This window comes from Dermacentor silvarum, chromosome 6, assembly GCF_013339745.2.
Source record: "Dermacentor silvarum isolate Dsil-2018 chromosome 6, BIME_Dsil_1.4, whole genome shotgun sequence".
Lineage (NCBI taxonomy): Eukaryota > Metazoa > Arthropoda > Arachnida > Ixodida > Ixodidae > Dermacentor > Dermacentor silvarum.
The window spans coordinates 175,698,002-175,711,355 of record NC_051159.1 but is presented as its reverse complement, the minus strand read 5'-3'; the positions used below and the strand labels follow the sequence as shown (position 1 = coordinate 175,711,355).

The window sequence follows — 13,354 nt, the reverse complement described above, 5'->3', positions numbered from 1 at the left end:
TCGCTCATTAATCGTCAGCGAAATATACCGAACAGCTGCGTTATTAAACTTCGTATAGTTGCCATGCACCTACTAATTTGTATAAATATATTTTCAGTGCCTAGTGATATAGGCCCTTCGAGTGCTGCCGCTGTAGTCGTTATATTTGCCCTAACCGAAACAAATAGCATGTTTAGGAGGCGCATGTTCGTTTAGTGATTACTGTGGCCTCAGACATTATATTTCTTCCTGTGAATATTGCATAAAGTTGGTGGACAAAACAGCCAGGCTTTTCTTCTTGCGTCCCATATAAAACATGGTCGTCTACCCCAGATTCAAAAGTTGGCGGGAACAAAATATTTCATATTAGGCTACAATGCACATGACTACATTTTTTTCTGAAAGTGCTTACTTTAACACATTTGTCGCGTAGTTTAATAAAATACGACGCATAAGAGTGCATTCAAGACTAAGAAAAGCCTCAAAATACGACGTGTTTTGCTATCCCGCACTTATTCACTCGCCACACACATATAAAGCCAACAGGCAATGGAAGCCAAGGAAGACATAGCGGTCATTAGCTGTGGCTGAAATTAAAATGCTAAAAAGACGAAGAAAAGAGAAATGAAAGTGCACGAAAAGATAACTTGTTGCCTGTAGGGACTGAACCCTCAACCTTCGCATTGCGCGTACGATGTGCTACCGAATGTGCTACAGCGACGGCCATCAATCCATCGACTAACTTGCGTATTTATGTTTACTAGATCTAGTCCAAGGAGTGTTATCCGGTGCCACTTATATTATGTTTGAGGTCATATCTCCTTCCTCTTAAAAGACGCACAGCCCGTCGGCCGCAAGAACATCCATGATTCCCGCGAACCTCTTCCTTCGGTACAGTTCCCTTGTCCATTCTTCAGACATTGCGATGATGTCTTGTTGCCTCGCCTATTGCGCAATGGATTGACACAAAGAACGCGTTTTCTTCTCAAAATATGCACGCCATATTTCGAGCACATATTGTCACAGTATCAACTAATTCACTGTCGACATAGCAGAGTAAATAGCCAAAAGCAGACCTGTGTCTCGGGCATGTATGAGTGCTCCTGCAGAGGGGAGTTAGGTTATGGCCTTCGGTTTCTTTGGCTGTATTTCTTTTTTTGGATGAGAAGAAAAAAAATGGACAAAAGCCATCAAAGATGATGGCCAATGTAAGCGAACAGCCAAACGCTTCTAGAAAGCTATTCGCTTTATTAATGAAATAATGCCATTGAAAGCGTATATTAAATCGCAGCTTTCTTTGCGAAACCACTCGTACCTTTCTGACAGTGGCTGGCTGCTGCTGCCCGACCGAGTAGCTCACAAAACAGGACAACAGTAGTATCTTCACCACCCTTAAGGTGCCCTAGCTGCTGTAGCCTTGTTTTTTTTTCATGGAATTGCTCAATGATAAAACAAAAGATATCTAAATATCGTTATATCAACAAATATACATCCCCAAGGCCACAATTTCTTTAAGAAAGGAAGTCTTTCTATGCCAACATTCCTATGGTTTGGCGCATCTGCTTGGTTGGTCTCTCACCTAGTAAAGTACAGTTTACTGTTCCAATATCTCCAGGATCGGCCCGCTCTAATCAGCGCGTAGGTGTGCTGACTAAAGTGTAGGCGTGCCTTGGATGCAGTGTCACAGCAAAGTTGGTCAAACCCTGAGAGAGCATAATGCGCGGTCACGCGAGTCACGTGGCCGCGTCTTGCCGTCTTCACTGGCAGGCAGGTAATCGCTGTGGTGCAAAACGCTGCGCAGAGTATAATGAGCTGCATGACATTTATTTAACTGATTCCGGAAAGCTTCGCCTCTCAGATTCGAGCATGTGAATTTCTTTTTGTGCAGTAAGGATACTTAGGTTGTGTTTGTAAATTTATTGCGTAATTCCATCGAGAACAAAGCCGTTAGACAACGCATCTGTAATGAAGCATGCTGGTAATGGTAGTATGGTCCGAGCGCTTCACCACATCACCAAGACCTTCAGATGACCCTAAAGCTCTCGCACAATAGCCCGTGCGTCTCAAAGAGCTGTAGTAGTTGGCGCTTGGCTCATGCTTTCGCGTGCAATACTCTTTTCAATTCATTGTGACAAATTTTAATCTGTGTCAATTAACTACAACAGGAAAAAGAACCACATTTAAAAATTGATCTTGGGAGCCACATCTCGCGGCACCAAGACATTCGACCAAAAAGTTTGGTACTCCGCAAAGTCGCTGAAAAAAAAAAAAAAGCTTATGCTGATCCAGCGTACATGTGAGACTCTTTATGATGCGAAGCAATTGTACAGCGGTTAATTAAGTGAGTACAGTTTGTGGTTACTTTCATCCTATGCAACGTGTAATCTCATACAATGTTTATGTTTATTCACCACAATGGTCACAACCTTAACCTCATGTAGTCATATGCTTACGAACCGCACCGCTCACAAGCTATGGCGAAATACTAACACCAAATAAGGCAGATTTTCAATGTGAAACGTCTACGCAGTTGATCCCACCAGGACGAAGGGCATATATGATGCTTATAGAGGTATGAATAGTGGTGGCACGTTTTACACAACACGTATCTAGCTACAATAAAGATTCTATATCCATTGTGTCAGAGTGTGATATACTCTTAACTGACCAAGAATGACCACACACTCCGTGGCACTTATATGGAATGGCTTACTAAAAAAGTTCAAGTAAATCAAGCAATTCCATTGAATATAATGCGCTATTCCATTAAAAGGTTGGTGTACTTTAAAGATACCTATGAATCGACATTATATGTTCAGGATTTACGAGGGAAATCATTTTTTTTGTCAAGCAGGACAGAGGTGGGCTTACTGGCACTGCTTTGTCGGTCAGCATACAGAGGTTATATGAGTTCGTTATCTGTTATCTTCATTCGGTGCACATATAACATTCTTATATATACCTCCGAATATATACCGACCAACCAAGCAGTCGGCAGGAGCAGCCACGCGAAACACGGTATGGTAGCCAAATAAAGCTTCGCTTAAAAAATTCCTCATTTGTTGAAAGAGAACGGCGAGTCCATCCTCTGAATTTCTTTCCCGAAAATAACTGTGGTAATAATAGTAACCAAGCAAGAGACTGAGATAACAGCAGGACATCAACAACGGACACCTAGCTTCTTTAGAGGACTGCCCGGCAACAAACAATTGGACCGCATCAACGCCGTCCTGTACAAAAATAAAGAACACTGAAACCACATACATAGCCCGGGGCATAAGTCCTGTCTTGTCGTCAAATATCATAGCGAGGAGTGACCCAGAATCGCCTTTCTTCTAGGACATACAAAAAAAAAAAAAAAGCAAGCTCACAAGAGAGCGCGAACGATAGCAGAACTACGAGAGGCAGGACACAAATCCAGATTCTCCGAGCCGTTAGAAGGAAGGCTTGCCCCAGCGGCTCTCCAGCTAATGCTCCGTAATACACCATGGTCATTGTTGACGAATGGTAATATCAGATACCACAAAAGCACTCATGCTTTCTCCAGCGTTCATTGCCTATCTCTTCTTTATCAGTACTTTCTCCTATCGCCTTCATCACGTTCCTTTCGTTCATCCTTGCTTAGAATCCTTTATATTTGTTTCGAGGTTCACTGTAGTGCTTTTGGCGACACATATGAACATACGGGGTTGTTTTAGCGGTTCAGTGCAATGCAATATGTGCCACTGCTTCTTCTGTTAATGTCGAACGAAGTTATTACTACTGCATAACTTCATCGACCGCCGCTGTTGGGTTGCTGCTACATTGCTATAAATATATTGTAAGCGCGCTAGGCATATTCAAGAAACCCATATGCAGCTTGACCCTGTACTGAAAGCAATACATGAAATTATCCGCTTTCTAATGGGATTCATATATATTTATGACCGCACCATGGTACTGAATTTAGCCAATACAGGGCACGGCTGGTTCTTTATTGTGGTTTGCACGAGCAAAAGTACAACCATGTAACTTCTACAACCGTTAATAAAGCACTTGCGTCCACGTGAATCTTCCTGTTACGCTCCATATGAGAAGCTTCATCAAGACGGCGATTCAGTTTTTTGTGTCACTCTTCTCGCGACTTGTCTTCGTGAGGTGACGAGCTACGTTTTTCTTAAGAAAGGTTTTTTTTTGTCAATATATCAGTTTGCAAACCAACTCGGGAATGCATTATGTGGGGCTTCACACTTATACTGACAGGGTTATTTATTTTCACGTTGTAACGCAAGCAAACGACCCGACCCTTGTTGTGTGCCGGAAGTGCTTGAGTGAAGCGATAAATTGTTGTTGTGTATTCTGTTCCTGCTATGCTTCTTTTCTTTTGTAGAAACAGCTTAACCAACATTCCAACTATTACGAGCAACATTTGTTCACCATAAAATTAGAAAAGTTATCGATTATGCCACGTGGGCAGCCAGTTGGATTGTGTGCTCGACTAACGTCACTCGCACCCGCTACATAGACGATGACGGGGCGGGTGAAATCTCAGGGGAGTGGCGCCGCTTCGATCAGTAGCGATGCTTATTTTATAACCTTATATTAAATTACACGCTTTACGCGCAGCCCATGTGTCACCTAACGATAAGAAGGACCCATCCTAACGACTCAGTACGTTTGTACAAAACCGTCAAAATCGTTTCAGGGCCCCTTAAGCTGTGTGGTGCGGTTCCCGTGGTGCTCAAGACGTCTGGATGGTGAGTACAATATAGTTTTTTTTTTATTGCAGAGGCCGTTAGAAGCTATGACATACCAAAGAAACTTTCTTAAATGAGTCCTATTCAGCCTGTAAATGCAGCCCGTAAACTTTTGACAGAGACTGTACGTGTACGTGTCTCTTTATTACTGACGACCTCAATATACACACTCTTTCCTGCACACCAGGTTAGAGGCAGAGAGACAGATGGAAAGGAGAAAGAAAGATAGACAGGAAGGTCAACTATATATAAAAACTCTGACAAGTGACTTGCAGTACTGCCGAATGTACGAGGTGTACACAGGCAATAACTTTGCGCAACAAAATATAGTTCCGGGCTTAGTTGTTTCATTACTGGCGGGATTAGAGAGTTTTATTTTTGCTTGACACATTATACGTTACAGCGACACGTATGATGTTAGGCCATTTGCGCGTGCACGTCGTATACCCGCAAATTACTGTGGCAGTTACCACCGGTAACATTAATAACCGCCTTAGCCATGATTACGCAGCAACATGGCAGCGGCCTATGCAACCTAGACCACCCGCTTCAATTCCAATTCGTGCTTGTTACTGGCTGCCTGCCTGATAGCAACAAATAAATAGTAAAATCCATCATAGCTTACTCTCATCTCACGCTGAGGACAAAGCATTACGTATGTTTTGTCGTTATTATTGAGATCAGGTGTTTGTTTTGACGCTGCTACAACTACAGAGGCAGCGCCGAGCAGTAAAACTGGTTTGATTTAATTTTAGCAGATGGCGCCACAGCATTAGCCCTGGAGATGCATTGACAACGCGGAGCGCTACGAAGACCTAATTGTTCACTGCATCATTAATTTACTGCTCCGCTCTAGTATGGTACGTGATGACGGTGGCGAGCGAACGTCAAATAAACGCCGAGCAGACGGTGCGGCGTGCGTGAACATTTATCAGGGCGTTCGCTTTGTAGCGTCACTCCACCAACAGTGTAAGATGTAGCGAAAGGATGTCAAGAAGCCGCTGAGCAGACGACGCGGGGCGGATGAACACATTTTAAGGGGCATTCAGCCTTCCTATTGGCTGATGAGCCCCGCAGCTTCCCCAGAGCTGCAAGCAACTACTGAGATGTAGTGTATACTTTTTTCGGCTGGCTCCCATACACGTTGGGAGGGGGAAGTAAGAGACTGACAGAGAGAAGAGACTGGAGAAGTGCACGATTACGTGCACCAGAGACCGAAATTACACTACTCAAGGCGATTGAAGTCACTCGAGCAAAACAGCATTCTTGGTAATGATTGAGCACCAAGAGTGGGGATCAAGCTCGGAAGTTTGGCTGGCGGAGATGGTTGCAGCACCGCGCGCGCTCACGCCTTCCCAGCCGTAGCACCCTTGTTGTGTAAGTGTGGAAAACTGCAGTTGCGGCATTCGCATAAGCGTTATAACTGCTTCAGGGGAGGGACAAGTGCACATTGGCTGACAACTGCACCTCCACGCCATGGAGGGAACGGCCGGACTGCGATTCATGAAGTGTCAACGGCTTAGCTCCCACTTGCATTCAGCGACTGTCTTTATTTTTCACGTTATAGTAGGGCGGAAATTGTATGCAGGTGCGCCATTATCCTGCAGTATTAAAACTAAATGCCACTGTTCTTCACCTTCCTCTAAATAACATATATGTTGTTTGCTTTTATTACCGTTATGAGAGTGGTAATATTCAAGGCTTTGACAGTTGCAGAGAGCGGAAGGCATTCTTGCTGTCTGTAAGCCTATTTCCATCTTTCATTGACTGAAACGCACACGTCTTCCTAAACATATTGTATAGGTGACTGGATATTTCGACGTCCCTGCCCTTTGAATGAGAAACAATGTTTCCGTCAATTTTCTTTTAATAAGTCTTATCTAAGACATGCGTGCTTTTGAGGAAGACCATCTGTTGACCGAAACGTAACTGTAAGGAAAAGCGGCATTTCTAAGCAGAACGAGCAAGCGCTTAATGCACTCTCCTTCTAAACGACCAAAGGCAGACACCTGCCTGCTCCATCGGCATAGTAATGGAGGGGGGGGGGGGGGCAATGCGCCGTACGGTTTTTTTTTTTCTGGTCCTGCAAATGCATTGTCTGGAAGTCCCCAAAGAAAGTACATAATAACTGCGCCTCGGCCGCTATCACCGCAGCTTTTGCGTCCGCCAGTTATTTAATTTTTTTCGCAGGGCACATTTATTTACCGTAACTGCGCTGTATTACGATCGACACCGTCTACCCTGTTATCGACGCGCACTTGTTTGAGAGTATGTTTCCTACTTTCAAAACGAGAAGCGTTGAACGTAATTTAGCCACCTCTTTCCTTTTTGAATTCTTATTAAGCCTTTGAAGCGCATTGTACTCTTTTCTTACTTCGGGAGGATTTGCCGCAAGGCATACGTGGAATGAAAGAAAACGAGACAAAATCTTGAAACTCTGCATCGTGCAGAGACTACTGCAATGTCTCTCCAACTTATTGCCCGTCACCCAATGGGTGTAGTTTTCACATACATGTGGCTTCAGTCCAGCCTTTCTCAGGAGGCATCGCTGTACTTCAAAATACAAGAACGCAGTTTCTCAGCGAAATGGGAACATTGAACGGACACACGCTTGATAACACTTCAAGCATCCGCGCGTTTTCCTCGCTTTCTTGTTCGCGAATGCAGAGGATCGATACTCTATAGAATGGCGTGCTGCAGGGTGTCGAGACACGAAGAATTGGGCGGAGCGAAGCGAGGTAGTGTAGAGGAGAAGGAGAAGAAGGAAAAGAGAGGAGAAGGAGAAGAAAAAAGAGAAGACAGTGTATATAGCTTTCCCGATCTCCTACCTGAGAGCTCTTGCGAATCTCAGGTGTCTGCTCATCGTTGACTGGAAGAAGGTTGCCCACTGGTTTGCTCATTGTTATGTTTATTTTTCGGTGGGGATCAGGGCGATGCGGAAACTAAGTTTGTCCGCGAAGTGCTAATAACATGATGCGCGGCTGGAAGATTCGAGGCGGAACGTCTTTCCTATTCTTGCCTTTCTTCCACCTGCTATGCTTTTACTTCTGACAGAGGCGAACCACCGCGGTAGTATTTACAGCTTCCAATCACAGTTGGTTTCCAATCATAGTTGGAGCAACTTATCTTCTGGTCGCAGGATTTGTTTTCAGCTGCAAGAAAAAATGCCTAACCTTGCACTCGGCCGCGCAACGCTTGAAACAGTGAAGCTGGGCGATCGTAGCCCAGCATTTTCCGGAAGTGCGCGCGAACTTTTAATTTTATTACTCATGATGATGATAATTTATTTTCGCGCGTCTCGGACTTACGGCTGTCACTGCGCGTTGCATAGCTCAGCTTGCAACACCGACACCGCGTTGCAACGCCGACAACGCGTTCCAGCAGACCCGCTCAGTGAATGCGTCTCTCTCTCTCTCGCTCTCACAGCGCGCAAACCCTCTTCACCGCGCAGAGCACGAGCGTGCGAACGCGCCAGCTATGGATGAAGACGACGATGCTCGAAAGCAATCACATGGTTCGCATAAATGCATGTTCTGCAAGCGTGGCTGTATAACCTAGTGGTTACAACCCTCGCCTTGGGACCGGTGGTACGCGGGTTCGAATCTCGCCTCGGCAAGAAAGTTTATTTCCTTTTATTTCTTGATACGAACCACAAATTACGGCTGGCTTAAACAGCTTCGCTGTTAAAACGCTGCACAACATTGACAGTATGGTAAAGACATGACTGAGGGCAATATTTTCCCGTATAGTAGGCTGTCTGTTTGCTACGGTAAGTGGAAATCCATAGTGTGTGGCCTGTTGGAGTATAACGTTTTTCATATAAACAGCATTGATAATGAAGCAAGGAAGTACTGGCACATGACATTAAATAAATGATGAGCTAAACTTCTGTTTTACTTATGTCTTCGCTTTCTGCCTTATCCACTGCGTAACTTTTCTGTTGATGAAGAGCAGGGATGGCGCTTCTCAAACTTAACTGTCTACTGGATTAATAGACTGTAATGCTTTGCAGTCGAACTATTTAGCACTTTAATGTATACCGGGTGTTTCAGGGAACACTTTAAAACTTTTTTTTAAAGGTTGCCTGCGGCAGACAGCACAATTCTAGTTCATGAGCTGGTCTACTCGAAGAGGCGTAGATTACTTCCACAAAAAATTGAAATGCATAATCGACTAAGTAACAAAAAATTAATAATTAAGTTTTTAACTTATTACCTGATGGCTTATATTGCAATTTACGAATTGTAGCCATGGAGTTCGCAATGCGGATCCACTTGGAACAACTTCTCTGGATGACAACAGTTTCGAGGTAATAATTCCCGAACTTTGCGGAGAAATGCATTGGCGTTCCAGTTACCTTTTTAAGAAAACGTCGTTTCATGCATTGAAGCAAAAAAGTAACTGCGTCAAGACTATAGTTTGCTTGCAAGGTATAGGAAATAATCGAAGATGCGGCATATAATCTAATATCGGTGGCTACTTGAAGCCACCGTTCTTTAATAATGCTCATAATTAGGAAGTGCCTTAAAACCACCATATCTTTTACACTTTCTTTTGCGCAAGAAAGGTCGTTGCGTGGTATGCTTTTGCATATAAACAATAAGCAAATAAAGAGCTTCCACGTTTTCACGTGTCAGTTGGCGGCAATATAAGTGCCTAAAATAATAAATTAATACATATAAGACCATAGATATGCTAAATGCGTCATTGTACAGACTAGAGAAAGAAGAGGGTGATATGCCAGTACTCGAGAGCCAGCTGCTTCTACGAATCATTTTCCCGGTGGGGACCTGTTGCAGCCTGTCATTATAGGCGGTTTCGTTTGACAAGAGCGCTACAGTAAATTCAGCGTGTAGGTGTATACGTCAAGACAAACAGGCGAATAATGAAATAATAATAATAATAATAATGATAATGATCTTTATTCGTGGATTTACAGGGTACAAAATACGGACCTGCCCAAGCCGACAATGGCTTGTGGGGCAGTGTCCGGCAGCAGGGCACAAAACGGAGCATGCGCCACTGTCAATTCGTATCTGTTCATTTCTGAAGTGAAAAAAAAAAAAAAACACAACAAACAGGAGGAAAGTAGGAGGAAACAGGAGGAAAGTAGGAGGCTTTATCTCTCACCTGGCGAAGGAGGTATCCCTGTCATGCAATGATTTGCACATCTCAGTAAACAACAGTTGGGAATGGAAGTGGATGAAGCAACATATGCCTTGCTTCCCCCTCCCCCTCTCGCCTCCCGGCTACTCAATTTGATTGCATTAAACTGAAGTACACTCAGTTTTACTAGATCGGCGTATTTTCTTTATGTGCTATTATGAAGCGCTTGTATACAGTTAAACGACTTCGAGCACTTTCGTCCTTGGCAATGAGCTTTCGGTGGTCTTGCAATGCCGAATTTGTCAGCACCGTTTCCCCCTGCTCATGCGGGTGGCGGTTTCTAACAGGTAGTGATGCACGAAAAAAAAAAATGGAACAGCGCTCGTGAATATCCTCCTCAAAAGACGCGCTTGCGTGCTTGTGTGCAAGAAGGGATACGCAGTGTAGCTCGATACTTTCCCCGCTGCGACGCCAACGTGCAAGTCTTAGCATGCAGTCGTGAGTTACAATTATCATCAATTACAATCAATTACAATTATCAACACATTTACCAGCGCGATTTTTGCGTTTCATTACATCCCATGGTTCATAGTAGCCCCGTTTACATGAATGCGACAGTGGCGCATCGCATTTCCAAGCGCATTTGGGAAAGGCGATGCGACGCCGTTTACATGTAGCGACGGTGTCGTTAGAGGCCCCCCTCGACTCTCGCTTGCTTCCCGGTAGCGTCTTTGCGGTTGTCATCGAAGGTATTGTTAGACGCCCCCGCCTCCGTTCTCCCCTCTCAGTAGCGTCGCCTCTCAGTAGCTTCACGGTTGTCATCGAAGGTCTTGCTAGGCGCCCCCGCCTCCGCTCTCGACGATCCTGCGTTTACATGCTCCGCGAGAGTCGACTAGCGCCCGTAAATCTACCCTCGCCTGGCGCATTGAAGTGATGCGCCTTCCTAGCGCATTACCGCTGTTTACATGAATGCGATGCGCTAGAAATGCGATGCGATGCGACACTGTCGAATTCATGTAAACGCGGCTAGTGAGATGACACAGGAAGCCCCCAAAAGACAAGCATGACGAGCTACAACTTTCAACTACTAGGTTTTATGGAGACAGTAAAAAAAGAGAAGAGAAAACGATAAGGAAAAGTACGAAGCTAGCTTAAATATAAAGAAAATGTGGCCGAGTCATTGACACTGTCAGAAAACAGAGATGTTTCACAAAACCTAACCATTTAGAAGTGGGCGCTCGTACTATTGGTGTCTAATTTCTGTCTCGCATCGTTCTATGCTTCAGTGTGCACATTGATACAACCACTTATCGCACTTTGTCACGTTCAACAACGAGAACTTCAGCACAGAAGCACGCTCGGCGGTGTTGCCAAGCCAAAGTACAACCACCGGGGGCAGGTGCAGACGCAGTTCGAGTAAATTTAATAAATGCGACGTGCACAATTGAAAGCAGTTTACTTCCTGCATAATCACCGTGTCTCAAAGTGCGAGCAATGAGGAATAAGCCAAAGCCCGCAAATTATTATTAAGGCGAAAGCCTTATCATGGGTAGAAATATTGCCTGTCTGGCTTTATCGAAAAAGTGAACGGCCGGCGTTATGGCACCAAAAAGTGGCACCCAATTTCAATGGCACCAACATTGAGATGTTGCAACCATAGATGGTCGGACCCATTGGTGCGAGTCGAACCTACGACCTTTAGTGTTAATTTCAGCGAAGTTAATTAAGGCACAGTTAATTAGGATAGAGTTAATTAATCTGAGTGGTGCATCGCGAAGCAGGACAAAGGGACACAGAAAAATACGAAGACGAGCGCTCGTCCTCGTTTTTCCTGTGTTCCTTGTCCTGCTTCGCGATGCACCACTCAACTATATGAAAAACCAACTAGCCCAAACCATCACCCTTCTAAGTTAATTGAGGCACTCAAATCTACGACTTTTGGTGGGAGTTGAACCCACGTCCTTTGGTGTTAATTAAGGCGGATGTAATTAAGGCACTTGGACCCGCGATATTTGGTGTTTATTAGGGCGAAGGTAATTAAGACACAGTTATTTAAGATAAAGTTAATTAAGGAACTCGTACCTGGGACCTTTGGTGGAAGAAAACAAGTAATAGGCAGTAACAATGCTATCGATTGAGAATGTCAAGTAACATAATGAATGTTTTTTGAGCACGCAGGCTTTCGCCTTCATCGTCCTTCGGGTATGCTAAAGTGACTGTCAACTTTGTTTGTGCATGCCGAAATGCTCTTTGTGTAACTAAGTTTGTGTGTTGTACCGCCACGTGATAGCGATGTTTACCGGGATTCCTACTTGCAGAAATTAGTCCATTCACAGCTTTCGTCAAAAGAAAGGAAAACAGTTCAAGCATCAATGAAGAAGACTAAAGTACGTCCAGATATACTCCTGTTGCACCATGCAGCACCCCAAGAACCCTCTGGATAGCGAGGTGGACTCATATCCTCAAGATCCAACACTTTTCAACGTCAGGAAATCCACGTGCACGACGCGACGTGGCCAAGACAGATGGCTCGATATAACTGTGTCTCTTTTACAGCGAAGCTCTATATGGCTAGTTTCCAGCGGATGGATGTCCGTAGACCAAAAACGTGGGACGATCCCGAAGATAGTGCAATACCGGGCCGACCCGTGGTGGAGGTGAAGAAGGCTTCAAGCACTCCGCCAACTTGCAAAAACAAGTTTAATATCTTTGGTCCAAATACAACCCGTATCAGATATTAAGCTGATAAGAACAGGTACTACACTTTGACCCGCGTCGGCCGTGTTTGCGTTCGCACCATACACGTGTACGCCATCCCGCGTATTCAAACTAGTGTCTACGAATCTGAGTGTTTTCTGTCTCCGGATGTCATGCTCTAAGTAGGCTCCTTTCCTCAGTCTTGCTCTGACTGTGAAATGGGTAGGCCGCGTGTTGTACGGTCTGAAGAAGAACAGCGTGCCTACCAAGAACGACGGCGTGAACAGAAAAGGGAATGCGCGCGGGCGGCGGCGGAAGGAGACCACCGACGATGAGCGGGCCGCGGACGCCAAGAGTATAAAGCATGCTGCCCGCCAGGACCGCAAGGCGAAGAGAAATGCGAACCATCCATGTGGCCCCGATCCCGCAAACTTGGAACGTTTCATCAGGGCAACGGTTAATCATCACATACACAGCTTCGCTGGTCATCTACCTCCACAGAGTGAAATGGCACTGAACTTTTTATAAAGGCTGCAAACGACCTCCATAATACCAGAAAAGCCCATGCTCACCGTTCCGGCCAAAGTTAAGCAACACAACTGACCATAATTTCCAGTCTGGTTAACCGAGAAGAAAGTTGCATAAAGCACGGAGGGTGCGTCTCTCCGAGGGAGAAACCAAATTTATATACCTCTTCCCCGTACGCAGTACAACTGTTGCGATAAATTTCTTGCTCGACAGCTGCATAAACTAAAATAGGGCAGGGCTTTCACATTAACATCAAAGACAAATGGTTCGTGTCTTAAGCATACAGCTTCTTCATCTTGCACTCGCTC

The 13,354-nt window shown here is 44.8% G+C and overlaps 1 non-coding gene across 1 annotated transcript; it reads right to left on the bottom strand.

The window, feature by feature from the left end:
- Positions 1 to 12,424: 12,424 nt before the first annotated feature.
- Positions 12,425 to 12,607, bottom strand: LOC119457160 (U2 spliceosomal RNA). Its single transcript, XR_005193174.1, has one exon. It is a non-coding gene; the product is annotated as a U2 spliceosomal RNA (small nuclear RNA).
- Between the last annotated feature and the right edge of the window lie 747 nt (positions 12,608 to 13,354).